Consider the following 20,103-nt stretch of genomic DNA (forward strand, 5'->3'; position numbering starts at 1 on the left):
TTTTTGTGCCAAGTGTGCTGGTGAAGAATGTATGTTCTCTGCTTGGTCTAAGGCTCTATGTCCTATAAAACACATCCATTCTATCTTACATCAAGTGAACAATCCTTGCTTAAGATTTGATATCCTCCTCAACAAGGCATCCATGTCTTTCATCACCTTGGGAAATTCATAGTCATTTGAACACTGTCTCTCAAATCTCTCCTACCCTGCACTTTCTGGGACTCCTGCTAGATGTAAATTAGATTGCTCATTTTATTTATTTATTTATTTATTTATTTATTTAATGTGAAGTGAGTCTCTTGTAGGCAGCATATACCTGGGTCATTTTTTTTTTTTTTTCTTCTACTTTTAGGTGCTGGGGATACATGTGCAGGTTTGTTACATGAGTAAATTTTGTGCTGCTGAGGCTTGGCATATAAATGTTCTCATCACCCAGATAATGAGCATAGAACTGGATAGGTAACCTTCCAATGCACACCTCCTCCACCCTCCCCTCAAGCAGTCCTCAATGTCTGTTTTTCCCATCTTTGTGTCCATGTGCATTTAATATTTAGCTCCCATATATAAGTGAGAACATGCAGTATTTGGTTTTCTGTTCTGCATTAGTTCACTTAGGCTAATGGCCTCCAGCTGCATCCATGTTGCTGCAAAAGACATTTTCTTTATCCAGCATTGATGAACATCTTTATGATTCTGACATATTTGCTATTGTAAATAGTGCTGCAGTGAACATACAACTACATGTGTCTTTTTGGTAGGACAATTTATTTTCCTTTGGATATATTTCCAGTAGTGGGATTGCTGGGTCAAATGAGAGTTCTAACTTTTTAAAGAAATCTTTACACTGCTTTCCACAGTGGCTAAACTAGTTTACATTCCCACCAGCGGTGTATAAGTGTTTTCTTTTCTCCATAATCTTGCCAGCAGCTGTTTTTTTTGTTTGTTTGTTTTTTGGGTTTTTTTTTTTTTTTTTTTTTGAGTTTTTAAAATAATGGATTGCTCATTTCAGTCTCCATTTTCCCCAAGTTAATTTTCTATGTTGCATTCTGGGTAAATGTATGCAGTTCTACCTTCCAGTTTCCCAATTATTTCTTCATTTGTATACGTTTAGGCTGTCTAGTTTGTCCATTGTGACTTTAATTGCAATAACTACATTTTTCACTTCTGGGAGTCCTATTTGGTTCCTTTCATGATAAGCTCTTGATTGTATCTCACTTTTTAGTTTCATTCATACTTTAAAATGTTAAAAATATATTTATTTTTAAATCTCTAATGGTGATATTATCTTATGGTCTAAGACGTTTAAATATCTTGCTTGCTTGTTTGCTTTGTATTTCTGCTCCTCTCACTGTCAATGGCTTATATTTTTCTTTGCACTTTAATTTTTAATTTTGAGCTCATTCACTCTGATTTCACCTTTGTGAATCCTGAATAAAGTGGATTGAGAGTGTCCCCTGCCAGAGAAGATTTGAGAGTATGTTTATCTTGTGCCTCTGGGGCATTACAAGTCTGGAACTGTGTGTTAATATTTAAGCTTTAAGAATCCTGGACTTTGCAGTCACTTAAACTTGAGCCCCATTGTGGCAGAACTGTGCTGCTTTTCAGATGCTCTGTAGATCTTTGTTGAATATAGTAACTGAAAAAAAATGAATGAGACAATTATATTTTTTCATGCTTTCTTTGAAAGAACATCACCGAAATTAAGCAAGATACTTTTTTATCAAGAAAAACTAAATGTGGTTCAGACTTTTGAAGAAGACATGCCTGTACAGTCTTTTAAAGTGATGCAGTTTTATAGTTCCTAAATCAGTATTGACTAAATCAGAATTTATATATTCCTCTGATTAATTATAAAACACTGGAAGCTAAGTGGGAGTTCCAAGGTCATGCAGACCACCCCTCTCACTGCACAGGCAACGAAGGGTCATGCTGCTTCTCTGAGGCCAAGTGTTTACCAGTTACTCCCAGGAAATGATTCCAGTTGTTCATATTGTACATCAAATTGGAAAGAGCAAAATGTGAACAGGAGATAAAGCTTAAAGCTCAAATTCACCTTACCCAGTGAGACTTTGTATCTCAGATCACCAATTAAAACCATCCTGACAACACATTTTTGCTGTGTTTTCTCCCAAAAGACCTCACTGTGGATGGCCTCTTGCCTACCAAACTGTAGGGATATTTCCAAAGCAGCACATAATGTGATTGAACAGCCTGCCAGCCTCAGGCTTAAGGATTTCAAAGGATTCAGCCCTAATTTGCCACAGAAGCAGGGCATTTCAATGACTTTAGAGATTTTATTTGATCTTTCTAATATTTGCTGATTCCGGAGGTGCAGACCATTTTTATTAGTCTTGTCTCATCTTGGGAGCACAAAAACCAATTCCAGGGCACAAGTGACTTTTCTTTTTACCAATCTATTATCTAAGAGCACTTAGCATCAGATAACCCTCAGAAGGATTGGTTAATTGGACAGTGTGGAAGTTTGCTAATGAGCATATCTCTCATCTGATTCTTTCTGGCTTTTACCTGCTCCTGATTCTTTGTTTGAAAATCTTGTTTCCCTAAACAAGACACACTGTGAGGTGAGGCGGTTCAGCCATGGTGAAACATTAGCCTTTTCTTGGTGTCCATCTGGCTTTTCCTAGCTGGAGTGATTGTTTCTATGATTGTGTCTGGAATGAGCTCCCATCTAGTCTTCAAGGAGAAGCTGAGAAGGAGCCACCATCCTGAGGCCTCATAGGTTTAAAAAAGATGCCCATCTGGGGGTCCAGGCATGAGGAAGCCAGAAGAGGGATACATAGGGTCCCTTTAGTGAATTTCAGAGAGGATGGGCAAATGAATGCTACTGATAATGGGACCAAAGCCATTGCAGCCCCTAATGCTCCCAAAGCCTCAAGCCTTTTCTCCCAAACATTGATATTGCATAAAATCTAATCAATTGCCCCCCTTTGTTCTCTTGCTGATTTTGTGAACTGGAAGAGATAACTTGACTTTTCCAAACTTCAATTTCCTCACCTAGAAAATGAGGCATATTAAACCTGATCTCAAAGATAAACTCAAACACTGAAGCTCTGACTCAGGTTTCATCATTTCTTAGGTGGGGAGATAAAGGCCCTGAGAACGAAAATGTCTTCCCCAAATTGACATGGTCAGTAAGTGGCATTACTCAGGCCAGAAGCTAGGGCCCTTCACAGACTCTGACCCCCAGGTCCAGCCCCCTCCCACCACAGCCCACTCTCCTGCAGGCACAGAAGGATTCTTACATTCTGCAGTGAAGGGAGGAGTTTGGAGGCTATGGGCTCATCAGAGACCCTAGTTTTCATATTCACACAATTTGTCTTTCTCTTTCACAGTTTACATTTGTTAAATTGTTTATGAAGTGTTCGTGCTTTGGGCAAGTCCCTTGTCTCCTAAAAGAAAGCAGAAGTAGATTATTCATCCTTTCATAATTAAAGAGTGTCAGCATCATGGACTGGTCTTCATACACTGATGCTCCTGGTCAGCCCCATCTGGGGCTCCAGTGATGGTGCTGTGGACCCTACAGATGGGGCAGCACCTGCTCCCCTTCCCTTCCTGGATCGTCAGAAGCCTGAGCTCAAAACTATATTCTTCCCTGTGCAATTGGCATCTATATAGTAACTCCTCTCTGTGTTAGAATTAAGAGCTGACAGCATTAAAATATGCTGGCCATTTGATATAAAACATACAGGATGTCTAGTGCATCAGGAAAGAAAAACACTGGTCAATAAAGCCTGAGTCCTAGGCCGTATACTGTTAATTTACCAGCTGTGCACAAATTATTTCATATCTTTGACGTTACATATAACATCTGCAAAATTAAGGATTTGAGAAGGTCAGTCTTAAAGATTATTTCATGGTGTAAAACAAGGTGCATTAACCTTGGCACTATTGATAATTCTTTGGCTGAAAAATTCTGTTGTGGAAGCTGTTCTATGCAGCTATATCCCCAGCCTATGCCCACTTAATGCCTGTAGCACCCCCTACCAGTTGTGACAACCCGAAATGTCTCCAGATATTGCCAAATGCCCCCTGGGGAGACACATCTCTCTACTACAAATCTCTGATCTGAAGTAATGCAGAACTAGAATCTGTACATTTTCCCAGGTACACCGTCACTTTGAGATATAGATTAAAAGAAAAACAGTCCTTGAATTTCTCTTTCACTAATTTTGTCAGATTTTTATTCGGTGGGCTAGAAGCATTTTCAAAAGTTTATTGCCTGGGATGTGGAAGTTATTAAGTCATTATCTACTTTAGCTAATGTAAGTATTAATTTTATATTAGTTCAAAATCATATTGTTAGAGATTAAAGCGGCAGAACATAGATAAATTTAGAAACTGCAAAGCTAAGAAATACTTTTTACTCATAAGCTGCTTCACTCCTTGGTGCTTTCCCATCTGGGGCTGTTTCCCTTAGCCTCTGGATTGTCATCTCTCAAATGCCATGCCAAAATGTCACTCACTCTTGAAGATGCATCTTACATCCCACTCGTTCCATGAAGCTTCTAGCAATTCCTGTTCATAGAAATAATTTGGTTTACTTCTCTACTCACGGGAAATGTGTTCGCGTTTCCCTTGTAGTCAGCCTTGTATGGTCCTATCCAAGGGCCAGGCTGTTGCAGGCCAATGACCTCGTCCATTGCTGCATCCCTTTGTAACCCAGAGGAAGCATAATGGCCCTGCCTTTTCTTCTCTGGACACGTCCCAGGCCAGGACCTCATTTCCTGTTCCCCAGATTATGGCATTACCTTTCCGGTTAATTTCCTCTTCTCTATTGGGTGCCCTGGGCTTTGCTGGCCAGGTCCTAGCTATCCCTCCCCATTTGTCTCAACAACCTGGACTCCAACATTTGTAGACACAGCTTACCTTTCTTGGACAGCTCTTCTTACCTTGCCTGTTGAGAAAACATATTGTTCTTCATAATCCAGCCAAATAATTTGGTTTACTTCTCTACTCACAGAGAAATATATTCACGTTTCCCTTGTAGTCAGCCTTGTATGGTCCCATCCAAGGGACCTTCACAGAGGTGATAATCCTCTGTGAAACCTTCCTGAGTCATGCCACTTTCCCAAACACAGAGAAATTTATTCCTTCCCTTCCCCATGTCACCCACAGGATCTCTGTCAAAACGCTCACCCTGTGTCCTCCTGCCAGTGGGTCTCTCATTCAGTATGAATGCTGGCTCTCCTCCCACCCCTCATTCAGTGAACACTCTGGCAAACTCCAATTCTCAGCTCCAGATGTACTCCTAAGGGAACCCCGTCCTGGTACACGCACTCCCCCAGTGGACAGTAAATTTCCTCAATTGTACACTGTATGAATTTTATTTAGTAACTATTTTTCTCCAATAGATTTTAGCCTTTATGATAGCAGGGACATGTTTTTATCATTATAGCAAATTTTCAGTAATTTATTGATGCAGATTAGAAGCTCAACAAATAGTATTGAATGAATACATCTACTGAGACGATCTGTCACCTCTCTTCCTGCTGGACTGCGAGTTTGGTGGGGTGGGGACGTGCTCACTCATCTCGTGACTTTGTGACTTCAGCATCTGGAACAGTACCAGGAAGTTAGTAACTGTTTATTAATTCATCAATATCATTTTTATTGTTACTGGTACTTACTAAATGCTTAATGTGTGCTAGGTAATGTGCTAAGCACTTTACAGAAATTATTTTTTCTAACCCTCAACCACTTTTATGAGGCACATATTATACCCACTTTAGAGATGAAGCAACTGAGAGTTAGAGGATTCAAATAACATGCCCTGTTCACATCCTAAATCTCCTCCTCTTAACTGCTGTTTCATGAAGTTTCTCAGATTTATGCTACAAATAAAGGAAATGGCCCAGAACTCTCTGATACAAGTGATTGAAACCAGAGGTTCATTAGGTAAAGGAAAAATAGAAAATACGGAATATTTCTTTAAATTACATATATAGCTTGAGAATTTTATTTTAAATTACATAAATACAAATGTAATCATACATGTATTTATGAACTCTGAGGTAGACCAAGGGTGCTTCTTTGAGAATGGTTTATTTTCAAGAGTTCTGCCTTATCTAGTGTAAACTACGTCTGTAAAATGTCTCTACCCTTTCCAAATTTTTCTTTCTTTAGAATGGAGAGAGTTTAAGACATTTGACTGGCCAGGCACAGTGGCTCATGCCTGTAATCCCAGCACTTTGGGAGGCTGAGGCAGGCACATCATCTGAGGTCAGGAGTTCAAAACCAGCCTGGCCAACATGGTGAAGCCCCATCTCTACTAAAAATACAAAAATTAGCTGGGCATGGTGGTAGGCGCCTGTAATCCCAGCCACATGGGAAGGTGAGGCAGGAGAATTGCTTGAGCCTAGGAAGCGAGGTTGCGGTGAGCAGAGATGGCGCCATTGCACTCCAGCCTAGGCGACAGAGCAAGACTCTGTCTCAGAAGAAAAAAAAAAAAAAAAAAAAGACATTTGACCTGCATTCTCAATGCAGGTATCTTCTAGATTTTTATGACCTTGCCTCCAGCTTTTTTTTCCAGGTATGAAGTCCACACATAATTGTCTGGTGATTTTTAAGGCAATCTATCTTTTTTTTTCAAAGTCTTTGAAAGGTGCGAAGTTTTTTTATTGTAGTTTTCATAGAAACAATATTATCTCCTTCTTCCCTAATGTATCTTTGGCTTATGAAACATTTTTCAGAGAGCTACAGGGAATCTTAGCATGAGGCAGATCTGTGGAGAGTTGTAAAGCATCCCACTGGCTGAGGCGAACTCACCCACTGAGAGCTTTATCCTAGAATGTTTTACAGGGTCATTGGGCTGTATTGGTTAATCAGAGAAGTCAGCTAAATAGAGTAAGTTTAGAAGAACTTTTATTATAAATGTTTTCACTATTCAATTAAACAGAATTGAGGGGTGTAACTGTTCCAGGTAGTCAACAATTACTGAACATCTCAAAGATGCTGTAAGGAAGATGGTTGAGCAGAAAATAAAATAGAAAAATGATATAATGTGAATCCTCCCCAAGCCCGCTGGTTCTTGGGCTCCTAATTGTTCTGTGGAGATTTATGACACTGCTGATTCTTCCCCAGGCAGAATGTCTCCTTCCTCTCATCCTGCAGGGCCTAATGAAGATCTATGCACCTGCATATGGCCAGTCAGCGGTTTTCAATGATGGCAAAAAGGAGAGATGCAGCCAGCATGCTCCATTAGGATTTTACTTTGTGTTGATACAGATTGTCTTTGGCTAAGTGTGATCCTTTGCACCTCAATACAGGAGGCAATGAAGAGAGAATAGGATATCATTCTTGCCACTCTGAACCTCTGGATCAATATAAGCTAAAGATAGCACTGATATGGAGGAATCTGAGTCATAAAATAAACCACAGGGGTGGGGAAAGGGGATTACTGCCTTTGTTGCCTAAGAGGCCAGACCCCTTCAGTTGGGAATTCTGTTAGGTGACAATGAGATCCGCTGGAAATCTAGCCCAAGTGACAGTTTTGGATCCACTAGGACCTCGTCCCACACTGGTGTAGAACTGGCTGGACATGCCTTCCCAGCACATTCTGGAACAATTTCACCTGCAGGAACTTGTGGGGTTTTAAAAGCCTGGGGAACAAATCCCATCCAGATAGCCACACAGCAAGAGGAACAGGAGGGGCAGGGTGCAGCAGCACCTGTAATCCCAGCACTTTGTGCCTGTAATCCCAGCACTTTGGGAGGCCGAGGCAGGTGGATCACCTGAGGTCAGGAGTTCGAGACCAGCCTTGGCCAATATGGTGAAACCCTGTCTCTACTAAAAGTGCAAAAATTAGCTGGGCATGGTGGAGGGTGCCTGTAATCCCAGCTACTCAGGAGGGGGAGGCAGGAGAATAGCTTGAACCCAGGAGGTGGAAATTGCAGTGAGCCGAGATCGCGCCACTGCACTCCAGCCATGGCGATGAGAGTAAGACTCCATCTCAAAAAAAAAAGGAACAGGAGGATGGCAGAGGAGGTAGGGAAGGAGGATATGTACCCAAGGACCCCTGTGATCAGCTTTGAAAGGAAAATGGTGATCCCCAAATGGGTGGGGTCAGATCAAGATAATACAACTTTTCACTAGAATCGGGATTTCACATTTACAACTCAAAAAGGTACCCTGTGAAACAGGGTTGGCATCTGTATGAAAAACATACCAGACACTGTATGGGGTTATTATCTAGCATAACAATTACCCACTTTCTCTCAAATTGCTTCCTTCCTGTAAAAGTGGGTGCCCGGGCCCCTGGAGGCTATCCTCTTTAACCATCGGCGGTTAGACCTGGCATGGACTTCTGACCCAGGTGCAGTAACCCACTTCCTTTCTTGGCGATTCTGAATTGGGTCTGCAAGTGAGTAAGTGTGAAATGGTCTTCTGCACAGAGGAGATGGTATCATGGGAGGTGTGGAGTGGCAACTGTTACCTCTGTACAAGCCCGGAAGGGTAGAAAAAACCAGTCCACAGAAACCGTGAGGAGACAGTGAGAGGTGGAGGGAGACTTCACTCTAGGCTCTTGATACATTTTCAGTTTTAAATTTCCAGAAACTTTCTGAAACCAAGTCTCATTCTCAATCTTGACTTGAAAGACAACATTGCATTTCTTGATATAAAAGTTTTCTTTTTGTTTAAGCTAGAATAATTCACCTTATGTCTATCATTTACAATTAGAGTATTAACAAAAATATGTAATTTTAATAATTCTGTATTATAGACATTTACTATGTGTCAGATAATTACTCTAAGTGGACTGCTATGGACTGAATTGTCTCCCTCTCTCCACATTCGTATGTTGATGCCATAATGTCCAAGGTAACTGTATTTGGAGATATGGCTTTTAGGAGGTAATTAAGGTGAAATGAGGTCATAAGGGTAGGTTCCTAATCTAGTAAGATTAATGGCTTCATTAGAAGAGGAAATTCGCTCAGTGTGTAGGCCAGGAAGGGGGCCCTCATCAGAAACCAAAGCAGCACAGCCTTGATCTTGGAATTTCCAGCCTCCAGAACTGTAGAAATAAATTTCGGTTGTTTAAGCCACCTAGACTGTCACGTTTTGTGATGACAGCCTGAGCTGACTAATAAATGGACAAGTCATTATCTAATTTAACCCCCACCACAACCTGTTGAAACTAGTGTCATCATGCCTCATAGATGGGAGATGGAGGCTCTGCATGGTTAACTAACTTGTTCAAGCTCCTCCTGCAGGTCTTTCTACTCAAAGCCTAGATACACTAATACTGCTGCATTTCTTGGGAACTGGATCCTCAAACAGCTAGCTCTAAACCCAGGCTGCTCATTAAAAATAACACTAACCATAGAGAGAGCAGGAGAGACAAATCCCAGGGGAGAAATGCGGGCGTCTACCTTGGGCTTCACAATTGACAACCCTGGGTGAACAGGGCACGTGGTTACCGTTTTTGAACAGGAAACCTGCTTCTAGCATCTTGTCCACTAGTCTGAAAGAAGCGTCCACATGTGTAGTGTATGAGCGTGCCCTGCAACCCCAAAGCCCCATGGCACCAAGACTGGATTCATCCATGAGAGAGAGGCAGTTGACCAGGATGCTGGCTGTAGGGAAAGAAGCCTGCAGTAGATTCAGCTTCAGGGCTTGCATCTATGCCTCAGGCTAAACATTTACATGGGCCCAGTGTTTCCCAGGAGCAGTGAGAGGCAGATGGGCTGACAGGCGGAGGATGACAGCCTCATAGATGGGCTCAAAATGTCAACTCAAGATATGCACCAACTTAAGCTAGAACAGTCCTGCTACTTTTCCTCAAATATTTTAAAAACTAAACTTAAGTCAAATGTTTTGTACATAATTGTAGATTCACATGCAAAGAGATTCCTATGTATCCTTTTCCCCCTTGTCCTTAATGATGATAACATCTTGCAAAACTGTAACGTAATATCACAACTAGAATATTGACACTGATACAGATCACTGATCTTATTCTTATTTCCCCAGTTTTATTTTTACTTGTATATGTGAGTTTAGTGCTATGTAATTTTATTTTATTTTTTTGAGACAGGGTCTTGCTCTGTCTCCCAGCCTGGAGTGTAGTGGTGCAATCATGGTTCACTGCAGCCTCAACTTCCTGAGTTCAAGTGATCCTCCTGCTTCAGCCTCCCAAGTAGCTGGAATCACAGTTGCATGCGACCATGCCTGGCTAATGTTTTAAAAAAAGTTTTTATTTGTTTTTGTTTTTTGTAGAGATGGGATCTCACCATGTTGCCCAGGCTGGTCTCGAACTTCTGGTCTTAAGCAATCCTCCCACCTTAGCTTCCCAAAGTGCTAGGATGACAGGCATGAGCCACTGCACCCAGCCAGTTCTAAGTAATTTTTTATCACCAGTGTAAAGTCGTGTGTCCACCGTCATGTAATCATACAGTATGGAACCTTTTACTCGGTGTAATTATCTGAACATTCATCAAGGTTGTTATATATATCAATAGTTCATTCCTTTGAACTGCTGAGTGCCATTACATGGTATGAATAAATCAGAGTTTGTTCTACCCTTCCCTCATAGAAGGGCATCTGAGTTATTTCCAGTTTTGGGCTTCTATGAACAAATTGATAAAACAATAGTTTTTTCTTGTTTGTTTTTTGTTTTGTTTTGTTTTGTTTTTTGTCAGCACAAGTCTTCATTTCTTCAGGATAAATATATTCAGGAATGCAATTGCTAGGTTGTAGGTAAGCCTATGTATAGTGTTCAAAGAAGCTGCCAAACTGTTTTTCTATAGTGTTTTTTATAGTGGCTGTACTATTTACCATTCCTACAGAGATATTTGAGTGCCTTAGTTGCTCCACATTTGGTGTTATCACAATTATCTTAATTCAGCCATTCTGCTAGTTTCATGAGCTTGCCATCTCTATACCTCTTCTGTAACGTGTCTGTTCATATCATTTGTCCATTTTCTAATTAAATTTAATTGAATTATTTTTTACTGTTGAGTTGTAAGAGTTCTTTATATATTCTATATTCTAGTTCTTTGTTGGATAAATGGTTTACAAATTTGCAAATATTTTCTCCCAGTCTGTAGCTTGCCTTTTCATTCTCTTAACAGAGTTCTTTTACAGACAAAAAGTATTTAATTATGATGGTATTTGACTTGTCAGTAAGTACTTTCATGAATTATGCTTTTAGTATCAAGTCTAAAAACTTGTTGCCAAATCATAGACACTGAAGATTTTCTTCTACGATTCTTCAAAAGTTTTTTAGTTTTATGTTTAGTTTGTGTGTGTGTGTGTGTGTGTGTGTGTGTGTGTGTGTGTGTAATTTTTAGACGGAATCTCACTCTGTTGCCCAAGGAGTGTAATGGCATGATCTCAGCTCACTGCAACCTCCAACTCCCGGGTTCAAGGAACTCTCCTACCTCAGCCTCCCAGGTATCTGGGACTATAGGTGCATACCATCATGCTCAGCTAATTATTTTGTATTTTTAGTAGAGATGGGGTTTCACCATGTTGGCCAGGCTGGTCTTGAACTCCTGACCTTAAGCAACCTGCCCACCTTGGCCTCCCAAAGTGCTCGGATTACAGGTGTGAGCCACTGTGCCCGACTCTACATTTAAGTTTATAATCTGAGCAATTTTAGAGAGCGAACTAAATCTAACCAAACCATAGAATCTAACAAAAAGAGAAATGTAACCTTTTAGCTTTGTATTCACTCATTCATATCTATAGCATAAGTCTACTCTCACCAGGGTTACTTACAGTTCATTTGGCAGAGAACACAGTAGCTCTCTCTGTTATGTGAACCCCCCAAACAATTATAACAAACCCCATCTATGAGCACCTATGGTTACATCAGATATGTCATTTCTGAGCCTCAGTTTCCTGTCTCCACCTATAGTATCTATACTTCTATAAGAGATAATAAGTAGAAGATTCCAGTAAAGTCAATGGGAATGTTTGCAATTACTGTCTAAATGAGGCAAAGATGTGGAGAGAGCAATGCTGAGCTCTTAGTACAGTGACTGATGGGTGCCTGCCTTGCAACAGAGGTGGCTTCTCCACACCAATCCAAAGTCGACTAAGTTTAGAAAAAGGAGGATATGACATTTTGAAAGGAAACAGAGGCCCAAGAAAGAATGACCAATCAAAAGACACATTACTTGGAAGTGAAAGCTCTTCAGACACACTTAACTGTGCTACTTCTGCTAAGCACAGCACATCATTATGGTCAAAGCATGCCAGCCCATAATGATGGGAACTATGACTGTCATTAACAGATGTATGTCAAGGACCTATCCTAATATTCAGCACATAATCAATAATTAATAAATACATATAAAGTAAAGGAATGGACTGACTCTCAGTTATTTCTGAAGATTTATTTCAGGTTTTGTCTCCTCCAGAAACTCTTCTGCAGATCTCAGAAAAACCTTCCTTCTCACAAAGCTTACTTTGTATGACTTGTGTTTATGTGCATTCCTCCTCTACCAGACAATGACCTCTTTGAGGGAAAGAAATGTCTCATTTATGATTGTAGCCATAGCATATAGCACATTTCCTGTCACATAAGAGCTAACCAGTAAATACAAGAAAAGGAAAACTAAATTGTCTATCTCTTCATTAGACATGCTGCTCCCTCTGGAACCATCAGGATCTTTTGTATGTCTATAATTTTATTACCTGGGCAAGAAAGGACACAGGTGCTTCATGGCATACACAAGCACTTGAGTGACAGAAGGCTGCTTCTGCCTTCTAGGGACAATCTGATTTATCTAATCAGTGCATGGGTCTCTACAAAGTTCTTGATCACTTTCAGATAATGATGGAAAGGAAGAAAGAAAAGAAAAATGAGATTTAAAAAGTGCTGCATATTCCTCAGAGCTGTTAGCAGATGAAACAGGCAGAGGTGATAGGTGTCAGTCACCTGTCTTCTCTTCCTGTTTTATAGACTATAAAGTATAGATTTCAAAAATAGAGAAAAAGAGAAGAACGCTGAGCCCAATAGGTATGACTACTTATTTATTATTTTAACATCCAAAGTGCACGATTCCTTTTTAAGCTGCGTGAAGAACAGAACATAGGCTGGCTCTCAAATGAGGGTAAACAAAACTGAAGCTAATCACCCCTGGAAAAGGCGATATGCCCTTTATTCCTAGAGGCAGACAAATAAATAAGAAAAATTGGTAACATACTCTTGGCTAGGACCAGCCGAGGGAGGCCCTAAGTGGTTAGTTTACTATGAGAAGCCTGAAAGTATAAGCGAAGCCCCAATACCTGCCTAAGGACAGAGCAAGAGACTGAGAAAAGAAGTGAGGCTTTGGGAATTGGAACTGAGGCCTCTTGAACAAGGCCACAACCCTCCAAGACCTTCCAGAGAAAAAGATTCTGGCTGCCAGCAAAGAGAAAAATGAGAAAGATTGTTTCTTTGTGGGAGTGGAGAAAGGCTCCCAAAGGCCCGATTCACTTGTGTTTTGAATTTAAATTGATCCTATCCTCACCCTACTTTTGTAGTCTGGAGGAGAGAAGCTGAGAAATAAAGTCAAGTCATCTGGGGTTCATAATACCTTTGGGTTCCTGGCAGAGACAAATGTCAACCCCTGTGGAGGTCTGCCGTCCAGACCACTGAGGAGTCTTGGTGGCAAAGGATCTCAGAAGCTGAGTTCACAATCCCAAACTGCAAAACAGGAAGATATCTATCATCATGACTAAGTCAGGAGCAACAACAGAGCTACGCTCCCTAGAACTACAGATTTGTCATTGTTGTATACATAATACACATTATTTTATTTTATTTTTGAGACAAGGTCTTGCTCTGTGGCCCAAGCTGGAGTGCAGTGGCACAATCACAGCTCACTGCAGCCTTGATCTCCCAGGCTCAAGTGATCCTCCCACCTCAGCCTCTAGAGTAGCTGGGACTACAGGTACACACCACCATACCTGGCTAAGTTTTTAATTTTTTATTTACTTGTAGAGACAGGGTCTTGTTATTTTCTCCAAGCTGCTCTCAAACTCCTGGCCTCAAGTGATCCTTCCACCTCAGCCTCCCAAATTGCTAGAATTACAGGTGTGTCCAGCCCATAATATAAATTGTGTGTTTAAAGTGTTAAAGAATGTAAAAAATGAGAACCATGAGAAATGAATAAAATACTACCAATAGCATTTCAGGCATGTTTTTAAGAGAACACATAGAACCTCTAGAAAGAAAATGTGATCATTGAAATTCAAAAGTATTTGAGGCAATGTAAAGGACAGTAAAATTCCTTAAGGAATCGGTGCAAGGATTTGACAGAAAGACATTACCAAGAGTTCAGAACAGAGAGAAGAGATGTAAAGTAGAAGAAGTAGAAAAAAAGAAGGGTAGAATGGAAAACTTTAGCCTAATTTGTTTCAGAAAAAATGGGGTACTAGAGGACATAGTGGGAAATATTTTTCAAAAGGAATTCATGATAAAATTCACAAATCATCAGATTTAGGTAGCTAGCTTGATAGAAAAGAAACCCAAATTTAGATGCTCTGTAGTTAAACTGCTGTACTTCAAAAATAAAGATAAAAGTCTTAAAGTCAACCTGAGAGAAATGTCAGATTATTTAAAAGGATGGCTGTTCAACTCAGCTTTCTCTGTGGAAGTCAGGAGTCAGAACAAATTTCCTCAGAGTGCGGAAGGGAAAACTACTACTGTAATATTTCGTACCCAGCAATATTATATTTCAGAGTGAAGGTGAAATGAAAATATTTTACATGAATGAAAACGTAGAGAGGTTATCACCCACAAACTATCACTGAAAGAACTGTGAAAGTTTGTACTCCTGAAGAAGAAAACTGGTCTCGTGGAAAAGGCCTGTGAAGTCACAGTGAATGGTGATGAGGGGAACCATAAGGATGTGAGCAAATCTATGTCAACATGGGTTCTGCAAACCAGCACTAATAATAATTAATATTGGCTTGAAGAAAGCAAGGTGAAATGAAAACACCCGACCAAAATTTAAAAATTATGTATGAAGGGATGAACTGATTTTTGTATTGTAGGATAGATTTGTAAAGATAAGATTGTATATATTTTATTAACTCACTAGGTAAAAAAAGATTAATGACTAAAAAAAGACAAATACAGTATATACATTTTAGAGTAGTAGAGTAAAAAGTAATAAAATGTTATTTTAATAAAAAAGCAAGAAATAGGGAAAATCAGAAAAACAAGTGGAAATCAAAACAAAGTAGTATAAATAAATCCAAATACCTATATACCTGTGTTAGTCATACACATATATAATTACAGTTAATATAAAATTTACAACTCAAATATATCAGTCAACAAAAAAAAAAAACACAATTATTTACTCATTTATTCCTTCAACAAACTTTTTTTTGAGGATCTACTATGTGATTGGCCTACTACAATAATGGACACAACTTACCAGTTGTTAAATATTTCCAGATGGGATAGACAAGCTAATCTAACAATACATTATTTAACAGAAACTGATCTAAAAGATGTTGACACATGAAGTCAAAAGGAAAGATGTGGACAAAAGCTCTTAAGGGCACACAAGAGACAATGTAAGGCTATTGTTGCTATAGAGGTATCTGACAAATAGATTTCAAATGAAGTATTACTATAAATATTCTCTTACAGCAATAAAAGGTTCAACTTAGCAGGCAATTATAACAATTTTAAACTTGTATAAACTTGATAATATAACCTGAAAATATATAAAACAAAATCGATAGTTACAAAAATACATGTATAAGTCCTGATTAATAGTGTAATATTTTAATATCACTTTCTTAATAAATAATTTATTGAGAAGAAAAGTAAGACTATAGAAAATTTTATTAAACAGTGCAGTTTATAAAATGACTAACATACAAAGATATCTTGAATCCAAAAATTAAAGAATACACATTATCTTTAATATACCAGGAGTATTTATGAATATTCATGGTACATTAGACTATAAAGAAAATACTCCCCAAATTTAAAAACTCTTTAGCAAACACATCATTTTAAGTATTTCAATATAATTAAGTCATAAATAAAAATAGTTATACATTTAAACATTTAATATAATTTCTAAATATCTCATGGGTCAAAAATAAAAATAAGAAAACGCTCAAGACCAAAAGATTACTCAAATATTGCACAAAATCAATATGACTATAAAATTGTACTCAGAGGAAACCTCCTTTATTCAATACTTTAATAACTTTTTATGATGATCTATGCTTTTTTCAGCCTGTAGTTAAGATACATTTGTGAGCAAAACAGATCAAAGTTCTGCCCTCATGGAATTTACATATTAGTGGGTGGAGATGGATGATTATTGTAGAACAATATTCATCATGAATATTTTTTCAGGTCATTAACTAGAGACTTAATGTTTCATTTTCAAAAGCCTGCATACTATTACTTAGTATGTATATGTAAAACATTGTTTGAGTTGTCTAAACTACGTGCTGTCGCTCTCTAAGAGGTCCACATCCACAGGGTCTGTCTGGGAGGCCTTTCCTTTGAAGGGAGATGACGTCACCCCGTACTGACATCAGATATTTCCATAAGACTTACTTTTGGCTGATGGAATTGGAGTGGGAGTTATGTAGGCAATGTCCAAGCAGAATCTCGAGAGCCACCCCATGGTTCTATGCTTGCTGTTTGATTTTTGGCTATATCCTGACATGTCACAGATGGAAGGTGATCCTTCAGCCTGGATCCTGGAATGAAAAGGAGATGAAAAGAGCTGCAATCTGCTCATATGGATGGGAATGGGAGCAACAGCTCTGTTGATTTAAACTACTAGAATTTGTGTGATAATTTATTTTGCAGCATAACCTACTGAAAGTTGACTGATACATGATGTAGAAAATTTGTTCTGCTGTGTCACTGTGGCAGTTGTTTAGATGATGTCCTTTTTCTCCACTTCAAAATATTTTTATAACCATTCTGAGAGATGGTGATTTTGGGGGGCTGCTTTTAGAAAGATTCTTCCTGTAGTTTCAGGCATGTTGAGAGGGAGAAGGACTCTAAGGTTAGTTGAAAGTTTCAGCCCTGCCAGTTCCTTGCTGTGTGGTGTTATTGAAGATTCTTGGCACACACACAGATAACTGGCTTCTCTGGTCTCTCAGTTTCCCCACTTACAAAATTGAAATGGGAATAATAATAATTATAATAATAATAACAATACTTCTATCACGAAGAGACTGTGTGGGTTAAATGAGAGACCATGCCATTAAAGTAATTTGAAAATAGTAAATATGTCAGTGATTGTAGTGTCTTTTCTGAGTTGCGCTGCCTAATCTGAGCTTTGTAAATGGTGGATGGAATGCCCATGTCCGCTATGTAAGCCTTCTTAGGAAATCAGGATGCTTATGACACTCAAGGGTCATTGCTCCATCAAGGCAAAGGGCTAGGTTTTATGAGGAACTTATGAGAGGCTGGTTAATTCCTGTGAGTATGCTGTTAGTTGACACTAGGGGATTAGTAGTGGCACCTGATTAGGATAACATAGGCAAAGCATTTGGACTTGCTTCAGGGATGGATAACAAGAGGAAGCTGGCTAGATCACTCAATAATTGATCAGTGCTTTTCATGAAGAATTTAGAAAAGCACAGCCATTATTTAACTACACTTTCTAATTAGAAACAATAAAGTACTCCAGACATAGAAAAGTATTAAGGAAAAAAAAAAATAAACGAAGGATAAAAGGTTCTCCTTTTCACTAAATGTAAGTTATGTTATTGTCAAGTTTTTAAGGAAGCATTTTGTCTCTTATTATATAAGTGGGTAAAATTAATGGGCATGATTGACATACATTTTATCCATTTTTAAGGGAAAGATGTGAAAGGCCACATTACCACGAGGTTTTGTACATGCATGTGTGTATATTGTTGTGTGTGTCGGGGGGCAACATCAATGTATAGAACATCCAACAATTTCTGCTTTTTTTCAGTCTCTCATTCTGTATTCCAAAAAGAGGGTAGCAATTCTTTTGGAATGCATTCAGCTAATACCTTATACACATGAGTTCTACATCAACAACAACAAAAAATGCTATCCCTCGGTTTGATATATCTGTAAGGTTGCTATAGTTTACAATAATCTATTATAGATTTCAAAATGGCTAGAAGAGAATAGTTTGCTTTTAGCATAAAGAAAAGACAAATATTTAAGGTGAAGGATATCACATTTACACTGATTTGATCTCTACAAATTCTATGAATGCATTAAATTACCACATGTATCCTGAAAATAGGTACATCTAGTATGCTTCAATAAAAATGAAATACATCAAAAAAAAAAAACAACCAAAAAAGTGGTTTATCTCTCTCTGTCACACTCTGTGTGTGTATGTGTGTGTGTGATGGTTCTTGCCACTGTGGCAAATTTTTTCATATCACTTTGCTTTCCTTCAAAAAGTATTGAACAAAATTTAGTTTTTTTTCTAGCTGGTCTCAGAAATAATGGCAGATTCACACCTGACTTTCTAAATCCCCATCATACTGTATTTTGATGGAAGGCAGAAAATTGATGGTCAGAGGAAAGAGATATCAGAAGAGTAGTGAGGAATGCATTTTTTATCTTATCCACATAAATGTGCAAAACTTCTTGGGTTTACGGAGAAAGCAGAGGCTCACCATAGAAGTGAACCACTTGCGTATGTAAGCCTTTGCGGAGGGGGCGGGTCTTGCTGATACACCGTATAGAGGATGAGCAGTGTGATGGCCCAAAGTGGACTGTCAGATTATGCCATTAGCATCTGCCCCCTGTCCTGCTGACCACTTGAGAAGTGGTCATGGTGCAAGGGGAGAGGCTTTATTTAATAAATGTCTCTTTACTCTCTACTTTTCTGCCAAAGAGAATTAGTCCTTTTGCCCCAAGTCAGCATGTACTTTCATATCCTCTTATCTTGGTCAACGCAGATATCTCTCACTGGTTTCTACCCACTGCCTCAGGATGCATCCCCTCACTCTCTCTTTAAAACCTTCTCCAACTCTTGAGAGCATATTCATCCCTTGAGACCCCATCCAATGCTGTCATGTCAGTGAATCTTTCTTCTAGTTTAACATGAGACAAAACAGGAGTCTACAAATTCTGTTGATTATACACCTCATCTATCAAAAAACTTCAAGAAAGTCTCCCAGGAGATGCATATTTATTTACTTTGAATCATGTGCAACTATTATTTATGGGTTGAAAAATATTAAATTGCTAATGCTCAACCTTTGGCCTTTGAAAATGGCCATTTCATACAGTTCAATCTAATATGCTATAATGATGTCCAGAAATACAAGTGAAAGGGGATGATATAAAAATTAAATAGATGATGTATTTAAAATTATGTCATTTCACTTTGTTTTTCCTAGCACAGAGAACCTTTTTCTTCACTGAAGCATGTTATTAATAATGTTCTGCATACTTAGATGTTAAATGTCTTTCTAATTGTAATGGTTTTATACTCTAGTTAGCTAATATCTCAAGGCTCACTATACACTTGAAGCAAAATTTATCTTTAAGAACAGTGGCTCTTAAAACCATATTTCAAGTAACTGTGCTATTTCTCATCAGTCCCTTTTGGCATTGTTATTACTATGTTCAAGCTGTGGGATTTTTTTTGCAGGATTTTTTGAGACTATTTTTCCATATTGTGGTAAAATAAATAAAACTACAGGTAATCTGTGCATCCTTTTTATTAAGGGCACATGCAACGCAATACCTTGGAATAATGGGTAAGCAAATGAGCAAATGCAATTTTTAAGTTCTCCATATTAAAAAGCTGTCACCTGTCTCTACAATATATGTTACCATAACATACAAACCAAGTCAAGACCTCAAAGTCAATCTGCATATTGCATATTAAACATGTGTAGAATTTAATTTACTTTTTGTCTTCATGCTAAAATAAAGAGAAAAATATTTCTACCATTTGTATTTTTTAAAATGTTGATATATATTTTATTTAACCTCAAATAGCCAAAATAGTATTTTTAAGCTTTTCATTGAAGTATAATTGATGAATAAAAATTGTGTATATTCAAGTTGTACACCACAATGTTTTGATGTATGTATACACTGTGAAATAATCACCACAATCAAGCTAATTGGAATATCCATCACTTCACATAGTTATC

The 20,103-nt window shown here is 38.5% G+C and overlaps 1 long non-coding RNA gene across 7 annotated transcripts in view; it reads right to left on the reverse strand.

Moving 5' to 3' along the window:
* Positions 1-387: 387 nt before the first annotated feature.
* Positions 388-20,103, reverse strand: part of LOC105467304 (uncharacterized) — a 62,416-nt gene continuing 42,700 nt past the window's right edge. For 2 of the 7 annotated variants that reach the window (XR_011606718.1, XR_978754.2), the window contains 2 exons: positions 16,544-16,689; positions 4,981-5,575 (listed from right to left, as the gene is read on the reverse strand). This is a non-coding gene — a long non-coding RNA (uncharacterized lncRNA). Of the gene's footprint in view, positions 1,637-3,263; positions 3,411-4,378; positions 4,537-4,887; positions 4,916-4,980; positions 5,576-13,544; positions 13,655-16,543; positions 16,690-20,103 lie in introns of those variants that run through there. The other 5 variants (XR_978753.2, XR_978756.3, XR_011606717.1 and 2 more) reach the window with 4 other exon arrangements.

This window comes from Macaca nemestrina, chromosome 8 (genome assembly GCF_043159975.1).
Source record: "Macaca nemestrina isolate mMacNem1 chromosome 8, mMacNem.hap1, whole genome shotgun sequence".
In the NCBI taxonomy this organism is placed as follows: domain Eukaryota; kingdom Metazoa; phylum Chordata; class Mammalia; order Primates; family Cercopithecidae; genus Macaca; species Macaca nemestrina.